This window comes from Anopheles gambiae, chromosome X (assembly GCF_943734735.2).
Source record: "Anopheles gambiae chromosome X, idAnoGambNW_F1_1, whole genome shotgun sequence".
In the NCBI taxonomy this organism is placed as follows: domain Eukaryota; kingdom Metazoa; phylum Arthropoda; class Insecta; order Diptera; family Culicidae; genus Anopheles; species Anopheles gambiae.
Window position 1 is genome coordinate 25,783,559 of NC_064600.1, and position 14,583 is coordinate 25,798,141.

General features: G+C 40.4%; 1 protein-coding gene and 1 long non-coding RNA gene across 8 annotated transcripts in view; one reads left to right on the forward strand and one right to left on the reverse strand.

The window, feature by feature from the left end:
* LOC133391759 (uncharacterized) overlaps positions 1 to 14,583 on the forward strand; it is a 68,638-nt gene that overhangs the window by 29,515 nt on the left and 24,540 nt on the right. Inside the window, exon 1 of one of the 6 annotated variants that reach the window (XR_009765216.1) lies at positions 6,276 to 7,517. The exons of 2 other annotated variants lie outside the window; for them this stretch is intronic. This is a non-coding gene — a long non-coding RNA (uncharacterized LOC133391759). Of the gene's footprint in view, positions 1 to 6,275; positions 7,518 to 14,583 lie in introns of those variants that run through there. 3 more of the 6 variants (XR_009765217.1, XR_009765223.1, XR_009765222.1) reach the window with 3 other exon arrangements.
* The window catches only part of LOC1278701 (N-terminal kinase-like protein), a 140,883-nt gene that overhangs the window by 21,460 nt on the left and 104,840 nt on the right, over positions 1 to 14,583 (reverse strand). The window lies entirely within an intron of this gene.

Consider the following 14,583-nt stretch of genomic DNA (forward strand, 5'->3'; position numbering starts at 1 on the left):
ACGCAGCAGGCAGGGGGAAGGATGCACCTCCACCATAAAAAAACACCGTCATGAACCAGCGGTGGATCTAACAGTAGGCGGACTAGGCGGTCACCGATGATCTCTAGTCTTTGATATGCCGTATGTTTACAAGTATTAGCGACAAAGGCCCCCGGAAAGATGATTTTAGGGATCCCATCACCATCCCCCTCCTTCCCCGCTGGCAATTTAAGTATACTGTTCAATCTTCCAACAGCTGTGTGCCAGTACCCCCTGCTCCCGGTCATCAGTTACCATTGACAGGGTCCTCAATTCGTCTTTCCGCCTTTCATGAACACCTTGCTTTCTTTGACCGATGGATCATAACATTCTGGAAGAAAACACATTTGGCGAAAGTGTTGCACACACACGCACGCTCACACCCACGCGCAGATGGCTCAGCATATCTGTGTAAGTTACAGCATACGAAAGCAAAAGGTTAAGGTAACAAAGTTATGCTTATTGCTTAACACGTTCAGCACGATGACATGCCCCAGGGACTGCAAGTGAGCTTTCCAATATGCCAATGTTTCACAATCAGCTTGCGTTCTAAATGCCGGCGGATAGAAAAGTTGTTGAAAATCAGCGCCGGACTGAACGTATTAGAGTGAATTAGGGTTCAGCGCGTTGCACAGCAAACCCTCCAGCGTAAACTAGCGATTCCTTAGTCATTTTTACATTGCAGCAATTGAACTTATTGCGCTTTTTTGGTTTGATTTGTAACAATGCAACTTCATCGCCGCAATGTGTATAAACGGTTTTTTGAGCGCCACAGCAACTCATGAGCGAGAAAGAGATAGCGCTATGGAGGGAAAAAGCACGGACGACGGCTGACAGCGATTGGCCGTCTGACGCACCAACACATTCAAACCTTCGACAGCGCGCTCAGGCGAGGGGTACGAGGCGGAGCCAGGGACGGGTAGCTCGACGAGCTGCTTGACAAATTTGCCGTTGGAGAGAAAAGGAAGGCATGATAAAATTCTCAGAACGCCATAACGCCTTCCGTCGCTTTGCGCAGCGGGATCCTATTCCTTCCTCTATTTGTTTTTTATTTTTTCGGCCAAATTGTTAATAAATAACACGAAATGTATTATATTACAGTTCAATGGTTATATTCAATCATTGTCCTTAACTTATACAAACGATTACAATGTATTTTTTTAGCAAACTCGACTTGAACAGCCGCTTCACCCGGAGAAGGTGGTAGAACAAATAGCACTAATCAACGCAATTTATCGGCTGTTTTTTCTTCTTCTTCTTCTTTTGGCTCAACAACCGATGTCGGTCAAGGCCTGCCTGTACCCACTTGTGGGCTTGGCTTTCAGTGACTAATTGATTCCCCCCCATAGCAGGATAGTCAGTCCTACGTATGGCGGCGCGGTCTATTTGGGGATTGAACCCATGACGGGCATGTTGTTAAGTCGTACGAGTTGACGACTGTACTACGAGACCGGCACGTAATGTTTGATAAATATAACGCTAGAAATGCACTAAATAATTGATTTGTATACAAATAATCTCAAAATTCGTGTTTGAATTAGCAAAACGATGCGAAAGGCCTCTAAAAAAAACAACTTGAGCGATTTAAAAATCAATTTGCGCTATTGAAAATAGCATCGGTGCGGTGAAACAACAACGTTTGACAGCTAAAGTGAATCTTGAGCTTCTGAAATTGTTTTGCTGACATTCTATTCTGACTTGTAAAACCCTGTAAGGATCTCTTCATCAATCACAGCATTGTTGTTTCCAACAATGTGGATGATGTAATTTGCAAACAAACGTAGGATGGGAAACCTCTAACGTATACTAATGTGACTTAAAATAGGCAAGAGGAGGGATGGGAAGTTTAGGTTGTGGTTGGGAACGATGGCTTCTATACTCTGCATTAGTATGCTCCAAGCACCAGATACCCTTGAACACAGGGCAAATTTGTGCTCCAGAGTCTCTACCCGAGAGCAGAATGAGCAGGTTGAGGAAGCACGATTCATCCTATCGAGCAGCAGTCCGTGAGGCACCTTGTTGTGCACCAGCAAGTACAGCATCGACGGTTGATGTGATGATAGTTTGAAGCTGCTGACGTTTTTCCAGATCCATCGCCAATCAGTGGAAGGTGACTTCAAAGCCACTTTGGGGTCCGAAAGTCTGTCGATCATCATTTGCCGCAAACTTTTGGTCGTGATGGTAGGTACCGAAAGGTATGCGGTCGCTGGATTACCGTCCGAAGGCAAGGATATGTTGTAGCAATGGAACCTAGGTATGGGGGATTTCCAGCATAAGCAATGTGCTGAGCCCCGACTTTTAGGTATCGCTGCTCAGCAACGTACCGATTCACCAGCAACACCGTTGCAGATAACTGATCTACATCGCGATAACGCGGGAATGTGGAGATTGAGACCACCTCGTCTGCGTGGGAGGGCCAATTGCGTCAATGGGATTCGAAATCCCCCAGACCCGTCCCATAAGAAAGAGCGCACCGTCCTAGATATTAAATCTATGTCCATTGACCGTGCACCACACCGATGCAATGTACCAAAGTTTGGGCAGAAGGAAGTTGTTTAAAAGCACCACCTTCTGAGCCAAATTCAGGTTACGGACACGGTGCAGCCTGATCAAATGCCGGAACTGTTGAACAGCGTTTTCCCAGTTATGCCCCATGGCCTCCCGTATGTTGTTGGTGAACAATATGCCGAGCAGGCGCAGTCTCTCTACTTCCCTCAGCCACGATACATGTATTGGGGAGGCTGTTGGTGTGATGTGTCCTATGTCTAGTCCCGTAGTTTTTTCCACGTTCAGTTTCGCCCCAGCGGTTCTGCCGAACGCTTCGATAGCTGCTTTCACTTCCTCGAGTTTGGAAAGGGAGGTTATCACCACCGAGATGTCGTCAGCATATGCGTTGATCAGGTCATCCTGATCGCAACAAATGCTTTCTAATCTGGTGATGAGCGGATTAAGGTAAAGGACAAAAAGGTGCATGGATAAAGGATCGCCCTGTCTGACAGAACGTTGGATGGGTAAGGATGGGGAAAGGTTTCCATTTACAAGGATACGGGAGGAGGATCGTTCACCAACTGTTCGCAAAAGTCGCACTAGTCCTGTCAAAAGCCTGTGAAAGGTCAAAGGAAACGAGCTTACCACACTTTCGTTGATTCCTGAGATCAACCACCCGCTCCTTAACAGAGAGCACAGCTTGAAAAATGTTGCAAGGTTTGTTGCTACACTTTTGCGCTGTCGATATTATCCCCCACTTCCTGATTATAGAATCAAGGCGTAGTTTGATAATTCTCGACAGAAGCTTGTAGTCCGTGTTAAGCAGGGATATGGGCCGAAAAAAGGAAACGGCGCCCGTACTTCCTCTTTTCCCCACGAGAATTATGACACCGTCAACAAAGTCCCGTGGAAACCCACCTTCAAGAGCCTCGTTCAAAATGAAATGTAATTCCCTATGGATTATCCCGTATGCACGAAAATAAAATTCCTTAAGGATACCATCAGGACCGGGAGACTTTCGCGTCGCAGATTTTTTAATTGCATCCATTATGTCATCAGGTGTGATCTCACCCATGCAATTATTATTGGTATCACAATCCTCTGGAATGATTCGACTGCAGGTAAACGTGTCGTTTGTAGCTAAATCTTCGTCAGAGTATAGTTGTGTGTAGTATGTGTGAATGTGTTGTCTGATGTCTCCTTCTCGATCAATCACTCTGCCATCTTCAGAAAAAAGTTTGTCAATTACGGTACGAGTTCGCCTGCGTTCCTCAAGTTGAAACGTAGACACACTCTCGCCAGCAACGCGTGTCTCGTTAATTTGTGTGTATTCTTCAGAGAAGCGTCTTTGAAGAGACAAGATTTTACCCTTGACTCTGTTAATGTTGCTAAGCTCCACAGGGTTTGTTAGGTAATTATTGTAAGAGTTTTTTTAAACTCTATGCAGCATGTCCATACGCAAGCGAAACGAGGAGTATTTTTGATTCGTCTTCCAGCGGAAAAACGATTTAATTTTTGGTTTGGCGAATTGAAACCACCAATCCATCCAGCAGCTGAAGTTCCTTCTTTGTCTTGTCCATACATTCCACTTGCATCTGTGTGGGGGATTTGGGGTTAGATGTGATATGCACTTTGAATTGTCCGAACACTGTATATGTTTGCAAGATGTTAATTCACAAGTTTATTTCACTTTATAACTGATTGGTCAGAACGCGACTTTTTGGGTCTGAGGTCAACACGCGACTTGTTGGTATGGGGATCAGAACGCTACTGATCGGGTCAGAGTTCAGAACGCGACTTGTTGGTACGGGGATCAGAACTCTACTGATGGGGTCAGAGTTCAGAACGCGACTGATTAAGCTGATAAGAATTATCTCGGTCAGCGCGTAGCGCTCTCTCATTGAGCAGCGCACGGCGACAACGATTAAGTTCCCTCTCTCACTCCTTCTCTCTCTCGCGCGCACGTATGCTAAACGGAATACGGTTTCTTCAACAATTTGAACTTCTGCATATTTTCCTGTGTTAGAATATGAGGCCTTAGCTGCCAGTATCCATTGCTTCGTGATCTTGAGCAAATGTTTACTGGAAGGCTAACTCGAACCGTCAGAGCTTTATGATCAGAAAAGGCTAGTACGTGTAAGTCAGTCGTGCGTAAGTGTGTCTTGAGTGTAGATGATACGTAGCATCGATCGATGTGAGAACCCGAGCCGCGTGCGATGTGGGAAAACTCCACTAAGTCACCTTTGAGAGCCTCCCAACTATCACACATCCCCATACCGTTTACAGCATTCCTCAGAGCAAGGCTGATATTTCTCTCACCCGTTGCGTCCTTTTGATTCAACACACAGTTAAAATCCCCTGCAAGAACGACATGCTGACATGCATTTCGCAGGTAGTACGCTAGGTTACGATTGAAAAACTCCTCCCGCTCTGACCAACGCTGACTTCCAGAAGGAGCATAAACGTTACAGAGTGTAGTAGTATTCTCAAGGGGAGGCAGATTATACGAGAGTCTAAACTGCGTTCGACGTGAGAATATTTGAGGTGTTCCCGTAAAGCTATCGCCGTTCCACGTTTATCAACATTTACATTCGAGAGCTCTTTGTCTCAGGAAGCGAAATGTTGCCATCATACACTTCTTGTAAGAAAATAACATCTGCGTCAATTGATCGAACAAATGAACGCATCGTATTTATTTTTGTCGTGTTTGAGATGGTGTTTAGATTAATAGAAACAAACAAAAAACTTTCGTATCGATTCATCTCTAATAATTTTCTATCCATCAGTGTGTGTACTAGTAAGTGTAATTGTCTTTGCATTTTTTGGTGGTCGGCCAGGTTTACGCCTGACTGGTCGGTTCCGTTGGTGCTACGGTCGGAGCCTTCGGTGCTACAGTCGGAGCCTTCGGTGACACGGTCGAAGCCTTCGGAGCTACCGTCGGGGCCTTCGGTGTCGCTGTCGAGGCCTTCGGTGCTATGGCTTTGCTAGCATGCGGAGCAGCCGCATCTTTTAGCGTTTTTGCCGGAGCCTTCGATGGTGTATTGTTTCTGGATGCTGATGCTAGTGCTGTTGCTTTTGTCACTCCGGCATATGACGCGCCTTGCTTAGCGAGGCTGCGCTTGCTCTGCATGCATCCCATACCAGTATGTTCGGGCATTAGGCAATACCGGCAGTATGGATTTTGCCCATTGTAAGTGACAGTGGTGCGCTCATCTGCGATGGTCATTGTTGGTCCGATTTGGATTGCCGGTGATCTAAGGATGATCTTTACCGCGATAATCCCGGTTTTTTTTCCCGGCACTTTACTATCCGGACCGTACTCCATCTCGGTGATCGAAACTACCTTGCCGAAACAACACATCGCTGCTTCTATTTCAGCTCCCGTGACATACGGTGGAAGCTCGTGCAGTCGCACTTCCGTTGCACCGTCTTCCAGTAGAATTGGCAGCGGATAGGATGTTCCGTCTATCGTAAGGGAATGCTTCCCTTGGTGTTGTGCAACGATCAGCTCCGCTTGTTGCATCGTTTCCGTCTCAACGTAAACGATTGCCGTCGAGGTGCACAATTGAATTCTTGTGACGACCTCTCCGGCTTTGAGTGTATCGACAATAAAGTCAATCACCTCTGAGCGGGAAGGGCGTCTCGGAATCCCCTCGTACACTAATTTAAAAGTGTTTGCCCTTATGGGCCGTGGTTTCATTGTCTCCATGACAATTCGTTCGCTCGTGTAGTGTCGATAAGTACTCTTGCTGTTAGAAAAAAACACGTCTGATCAATTCAGCAGTCAAGGGCCAACTGGGATCAACACAGCTGATTGCTTTTGAACAATGAAGATACTTTGTACTCCTTAATCGAAAATGGCAGTACTGTTATGGCATTATGACCAATATTGCCATGATCTGAAACCGTTGTGCACGGATTAAGCGATAGCGATCCGTCTTGACATGCTGTCAGTTTCGAATAAAAAGGAATGCGCAGCTCGCGCTGCGCATGATTTAGCGTCCAAGCTCCAACCAAACACATCGTGTTTATTTAATTTGAAATAACATAACATGGCGATCCTGCCAGGAGCAACAGCAACATATTGGGAAAACGCTAAATATGGCATACGTATAACATTGCCATACGTGCAGAAGTGATATTTCTTGCATTGTGACATCAAAAGAGCAGCAGTAGCAAAGTGCGGTGTAATGTGTCCATATAAAAATGCGTCACATGATTGAAGCAGAGCAATAGAGTGTTTGGCGTAAAAAAAAAATCGAAATTACTTCACTGAGTTCATCGCTTACTGAGTGTAAAAAAAAAGAAGAAAAAAATGTTAACGTGTGCAAAAGAGTAGCAACCGTTCCGGCCCTCTTGTGACACCAGTTCGCTGTATTAGTGTGCATGTAAAAAAAAAAAAATTGGTGACAAAACAAACAACGCCCCTCATCGTGAATCATCGTGTTCGTTGTCTAGTGTGTGTGTCAAGCAGAAATTTTGGAAAACAATACGAGCAACACCCTCACCGTGGATCATCGAGTTCGTCGCTTTTGTGTCCATCAAGAAAAAAAAAAAGTTTGGTGACAATCGCGTTCGTTGTCTATTGTGTGTGTCAGGTAGAGGTTTTGGGTAACAATACAAGTTACACCCTTACCGAGGATCATCGAGTTCGTCGCTTTTGTGTGCATCAGGCTAGAGTTGTGGTGACAAAACAAACAACGCCCCTCATCGTGGATGATCGTGTTCGTTGTCTATTGTGTGTGTGTCAGGCAGAAATTTTGGACGACAATACGAGCAACACCCTTACCGTCGGATCATCGAGTTCGTCGCTTTTGTGTGCAAGAGGCAAAAATTTTGGTGACAATCGTGTCTTTGTTTATTGTGTGTGCCAGGCAGAAATTTTGGGCGACAATACAAGCAACACCGTGGATCATCGAGTTCATCGCTTTTGTGTGCAGCAGGCTAAAACTTTGGTGACAAGACAAGCAACAACCGCAACCAGTGTGGCCAGATTATTTTGGCGGTTTTCGGTAGGCGTATCAAAATTATATCGGTAGTTTTCGGTAGGAGTTTAAGATTATTTCGGTAGTTTTCGGTAGGCTTTAAAGTGTTGAGCGGGGGGGGGGGGGGAGAGAGGTTGTAGGAGATGGAAGCTTATCTGTCCCATGAAGAGCAGCACGAGAAAATAACATCTTTCATTTATTTAAAGGAGATAGTTTAGATTTGGTTAATAGCGGTCACATGAGGCCTTTCTGAAGTGTCGATCGGAAAATTGTACTAGGGAATTTAACCCAACAAATGATTGGGACGCTCTAGCAGCAATCGAACGCGATATCGAACATGAAAAATATATGGGATTTTACATGTTCGATCCCAAGTAGCCTTAAGATACTTTATTTGATTATTAACAGTATTTGAAAGCCTTTAAAAATCAAATAGAGTTTCTTAAGAGAATGTGACATTTGTCAGCGTTACAGCATAACGACGTATTCCGTTACCCTGTTTTTTTTTTCATTCGGGCCAATTTAACACACAGTGTTTTTCAAATGTTATCTACACCAGTTTAATTGTTTCAATTTTCGGATTTTTTTTTCATTCTTATTTATGTAATAATGTGCATTTATTATCACAACAAAATATTTGTTTGTTTAACGGTACGAAAAATATCTTTTTCTTTTTTTCCTTCACTTGAATCTACGGTGCTAATAAAAAAAAATTTATAATAAAAAAATAAAATTTCATATTTTTAAATATTATATGCAATGAGTTTGATGAAGGATATGCTAATTAGATAAAGCTTCATAAAAAATATTTTTTGTATAAAACAATATACTCTTGATGATGATAATTTTTGAGACATACTGTACATGGTCACGTACATGGCGCCTCCATTTCTTATGTCAAAAAGTTCGTGAAGTTTCGTGTGTATTGTGTGTAGATGGCAACAAAACCAAGCGTCTGCGACAATTTCTATCAGCTATCGTTTAATTTGTGTATCATCATGCTTTTACAACAGGTCAGTGTATCGATGTTACCAATCTCTTCACATGAGCTACATAAGTTTTATATTTCGCAGCATTTTCGATTCGGATAGCGTTCGGACATCATGTTTTCCGTCCACGGCTGCAGCTAACCTCCATGCTAAATTGATGGAAGAAACCCATGGAATGAATGGAACATATGTGATACAGTGACAATATGCAGTGGCAAAATGATTAAATACCGAATAAAAGCATTTGTGTTGCATTTATGCATTTATTCCATGAAATAATAACACCCATTGTTGTAACTTAACGAAGATCTAGAAAATTCGTATAGAAAGAGAAACAGCAATATAGCCAACCCTGTCGATATTTTCGTTAATTTTGATCTTTTTCGTTGAAAATACCGGTTAAATTTTAAATTTTAACGAAACATTGACGAAGCCAGGAAAGCGTTACGCAGTGTTTTAAGCCCTGGAATTACTGCTGTATGGAAAGCTAAAAGTAATACTTTTAGGCATACTTTCAACGGTTTTTTAACAGGATTGTGCTACTTGGGATGTGATTACCCACAAATCGAACATGTGAAGTCCAATACATTTTTCATGTTTGATGTCGTGTTCTATTGCTGCTAGAGCGCCGGGTTACATTATCTGTCAAATTGCATATAAAATTTTATCAGCGCGTTCGACTTCATGAAGTGCAGACACGGGCCTTAGTTCCCAAGCGCCACATATTAAGCTTAAACGAATGGAAAATTGAATATCCATAGAAAAAAATGAAAGCTCCACAGCTTCATTGGTTTGATCAATAGATGGCGTATTACAACTCATCATTATATTGCTATCCTTTTCTTGCAATGTGTTTCGACAAGTTTCATCTTATCATGACCTATATAGCCTTCTAACTTTCCGAGCAAAAATCTATATGAATGGTCTTGTGGTCAGATACGTGGGTATCAACACCAACTACCATTACTCAAATCTCACTTGCTTCAATGCTGGTGGTTTCCATTGGAGTTTAGTATTTAAACAATCGTATCGCCGTTCTAGTTCTAGCGATGCATAACTTCAATGCGAAACCATACAACAGTACAGAGGAAATGAGAAAGTTCTCCTCCAAGCGAGGAAGCTCCGCTGGTTGGGAATCCCACAAACAGATGGCGCCACCAGCTTTTTTGCTATTTTTAGAATGCATGAGTCGTTTGCCGTCTGCTAAACGAAGTCTTTCTATATTCCGTTTATGCAGAGTGCTTGAGTCGTTTAGAAGCCGTTTAGTGGTCGTTTAGTGGATTTGTGGCACTTGGGTTGTCTCTGTTGAAGTACTGGTTCTGGTTGCTAGTGATTTCCATATAGAGTTTAATACATTTAGTGATTTGGGAAATGGTAATATGACTTTTTGGTCAGTATTACGAAAAAATCTGTGATTTTCGGTAGGATAAATGAAAATTCGGTAGTTTTAGGGGGCTCATCTGTGAATCGGTAGGCATATCAAAAATCGGTAGGAATACAGATAAATCGGTATTTCTGGTCACTCTGACCGCAACGTCGATCATCAAATCATCACTTTAGTGTGTGTACAGTTACGCGAAAATTCCTAAGCGAGCAGCCTATCTTGCCTTTGTCTACCGACAGCCTAATGAAGAAAGCAACCCGCAGCGCTGTGGATGAGCGGAAAAGTGCGATCAGAAACAAAACAACAAAACCGAAGGTGAGTACAGAATTGGTGGCGGCTGTGGGTTCGGTAGTGTTCAGACAAAAAACTTGCAACAAGCAGACAAACAAAAACGCAACAATGGTGACAAAACTTGACTTAAATTTAGGATTAAAACTAATTAAACCATATGATGGTAATTCCAAAGACCTTGCGAATTATATAGGAAGTGTTGAGTTGTTTCGAGAATATTCAGAAGGTGTAGATGAGCATCACTTTTTAAAATTTTTGAGAACCACATTGACAGGCGTAGCGCATGGAGTTATCACTCCTGCTAATACAATTGAGGAGGCGCTTAAACTCCTAAAAGAAAAATTCGCTGTAAAAATGACACCTTTGGCGGTGGAGCACGAAATGGAAACCAAGAGGCAAGGAAAGCGTGACATTTCCGAGTATGGGTCAGAAATTGAAGCTTTGTCTGCAAAACTAGCAGTGGCCCACTAGCAGCTGGAAATTTTGTTTCGGAAGGTTCTGCGAAAAATATAGTGGAAACAACAGCTATAAGTGCGTTTATAGGGGGACTATCCAATCCAACAACAAATTTTTTTCTGAAAGCAAGAAATCCTCCCACACTAAGCAAGGCGATTTCTGATGCTTTGGAATGTTCCTCTGAATTTGAAAACAATGATGGAAACCATGATGCATTGTGGAACCATCGACAAAACTGGTACAATCGACTACCCATGCGAGCCCGAGGTGGTTATCGCCGACCATCTGGTTTTCGATACTTAAGAGGAAATCAAAGGGGAAACAATAACGCATTTCGTGGAAGTTCATCATTTTTGCCAAATAGGTCAAATCCAAACAACACACATCAACACGAAAACTTTTCAGCCAATGATGCACCAACACAGGAAGAGGAAGACGTAAATTTGTTGGATTTATTTCGTTGATTTTGATATAATCAAAACCGTTAAAATTTTTGGTCACCTTTTTTCAAAAAAAACCAATTTATTATCGATAGCGGAGCATCTTGTTGCATTATTGCACAACGATGTATTCCCAACCATGTATATATTAATCCTCATAATAAGTTTATGGTCAGAGGTCTTAATGGCAATACTCAAACTATGGGATATATCAACACGACAATTACTATTGATAATAATAAATATCCTATTCGTTTTCATGTACTAAATAATTTACCGTCAGATATTAATAGGTTAATTGGTACCAATTTCTTAAATCAATTTAATGCTATTTTTGATTTTTCTAAAATGAAAATTTCTTTTACCCCACCTAAATATTATAATAATGTTCATAAACCTGCAAGAACCGAATTACTTACATATGTTGATACAGATACAACTGGAATGTCTGTAGTAATGAGTGAACAATTAGCACCACATGTTTTTGTTGCCAACAGTTTAGCAACACCAATAAATGGGAAACTTCCTGTTAAGTTAGTTAATTTTTCAAACAAACCAACTTCCATTAAAAATTTCAAACCAATCATTCAACCTGCTGAAGCTTATAATATAATTGAATTTAAAAGAAATGATGAAAATACGGAGCGGGCCAAACAACTTCTTAAAGAATTAAATTTAGTACATTTAACAGACGATGAAAGAAGAATGATTTCAAAATTGTGTTTAATATTTAACGATATTTTTTTGTCTCAATAATGACGTTCTTAAACCTTCAAGCTGTTTTAAAGCTAATATTAAAGCAAAAACTAATGTAATACCAAGCTATTCAAAGCAATATCGGTTGCCATATTTTCAGAAAAGTGAAACAGAAAAACAGATTAACAAAATGCTGAATGAGAACATAATTGAACCCGCTCAATCCGACTGGAATAGCCCTATTTTATTGGTACCTAAAAAATCATCAAATGATACTAAAAAATGGCGGCTAGTAGTAGATTATCGGAAAGTAAATTCAGTTATACAAGATGATAAATTTCCACTTCCTGATATAGAGGAAGTAATTGATTCATTGGCTGGTGCCAAATATTTCTCGCACCTTGATTTGTCACAAGGATACTACCAAGTTCAACTTAATAAAGAGGACCGTCCAATAACAGCATTTACCACAGCAACGGGCCAATATCAGATGACAAGATTACCTATGGGTCTTAAAATCAGCCCATCAACTTTTTCGAGGCTTATGACAATTGCTTTGTCAGGACTAAATCAAGAAAAATGTTTGGTTTATCTTGATGACATTATTGTTTTCGAGAAAAACTTACAGGAGCATAATACAAATCTTATTGCTACCTTTACTAGATTACAAAAAGTCAATTTAAAATTAAATCCTGAAAAATGTCATTTTCTAAAAAAAGAATTGGTTTATCTTGGACATTACATTTCTAATGAAGGGATAAAACCTGATCCAGCAAAAATTGAATGTATTGAGAATTGGCCTGTACCAACCAGCGCAGATCAAGTTAAACGATTCATTGCGTTTGCCAATTACTATAGGAAGCACATACAAAATTTTGCTAGCATTTGTATGCCGCTTAATATGCTCACAAGAAAAAATGTTCCTTTCAAATGGACTCCAGAATGTAATCAATCATTTGAAACACTTAAACAAAAATTTATAAATCCACCACTTTTAGACTTTCCGGATTTCAGCGAAAATAATAAATTCGTATTACATACGGATGCATCGGGAACAGCCATCGGTGCAGTCTTACAAAATAAAAATGGGAAACCCATAGCTTATGCAAGCAGAGCTTTGAACAAAGCCGAATTAAACTATGGTACAATAGAAAAGTAATTGCTAGCAGTAGTATGGGCTACAAAACATTTTCGTCCCTATTTGTTTGGAAAAACATTTGAAATTTTCACTGATCATAGACCGCTGGTCTACTTATTTACAATGCCTGACCCATCAAGCAGACTCACTAAATTCCGCCTTGCATTAGAGGAGTTCGATTTCGTGATCCAGTATACAAAAGGAACTGATAATGTGGTGGCAGATGCACTTTCTCGAATGTCAAGTGACGATCTCAAAACACTCAATCATGACGTAATGCTAACAACAACAAGGTCTATGATTTCTAAACAAAATGACGTTTCTTCAGACAAGAACATTCCGAACAATCCACAGCCTTCACCAAAAACTGTATTCGTAGAGCTCGTAGTTTGCCCTGAGATAAAAAATGTTGGAGCAACAAACGAAAAAAATCAAAATTCCCGATACACAAAGCATAATTCATCTACGGAGAATATTGCTCGATATTTTGAAAATAAAAAAAGAAATAGAGAAAGTGGTGATACTGGTAATAAGGAAATATGATGATAAGATCAAAATACTTCTTGAAAACATCAAAATGATAAATATAAAATAAATATAAAAAACCTTCCAAAAATAGTAGTAATGCAAAGGGATATAAAAATAATCAAAGATTGTGAAAAAGAATTATAATTGCTCATTATGAACGATCATCATATTCTGCCTACAGCAGGACATGCAGGAGTAAATAGAATGTTGAAAACCATAAAACAACGATATACATGGAAGGGCATAGATACAGATGTACGGAACATGGTTAAAAAATGTAAAGAGTGTCAGGTGAACAAAAAGATAAGTGAACCAAAAATACCATTAACAATAACGTCTACTGCTAGCGAGCCCATGGAAAAAATATATTTAGATTTGGTAGGACCACTTGTGAAAGTAGAAGGTTGTGAATATATTTTGACAACACAATGCGATCTTACTAAATTCATCACAGCAACACCTATTACAGACAAAAGAACGGAAACAATAGCAAAGGCATTCGTAGAAAAAGTAATTCTCAAATATGGGATACCAAAAATTATTTGCACGGATAGAGGAGCAGAGTTTATGTCAAAACTATTCATCGAACTTTGCAAACAACTTAATATTGAAAAACTAAATTCCACGGCATATCGCCAAGAAAGCATAGGAGCCTTGGAAAATTCAGGAAGGATTGGATTCAATTCTATGAATTTTCGTACAACAACATTGTACATACAGTAACAGGTTATTCCCCTTTCTTTTTATTATATCGCCGAATGCCTAATATTCCTTCGAATTGCTTAGAAAACCCTAAAAAAGAAATGCATTACGATTTAGACAACTATATAAAAACCTTACAAGCTAAATTGGTAATTTCACATCGAGAAGTCAGAGAAAAGCTCATACATAACAAACATAAGGTAAAATTAAAGTATGATCAAACAAGTAAAACCAAGGTTTTTGAGCCAGGAGGTCAATGTTTGCTGAGAAATGAAACGGCTAGTAAGTTAGAACAACCATTTTTAGGACCTTATACTATTATTAAAGAAACCGGTCGAAATGTTAAACTAAAGATAGGTGATAGAACAGATATCGTCCATAAAAATAGGATTAAGAAATATTGTACGTAAAAAAAAAACAAAAATTTGGTTGGGCGTGTTTTGGCATTATGACCAATATTGCCATGATC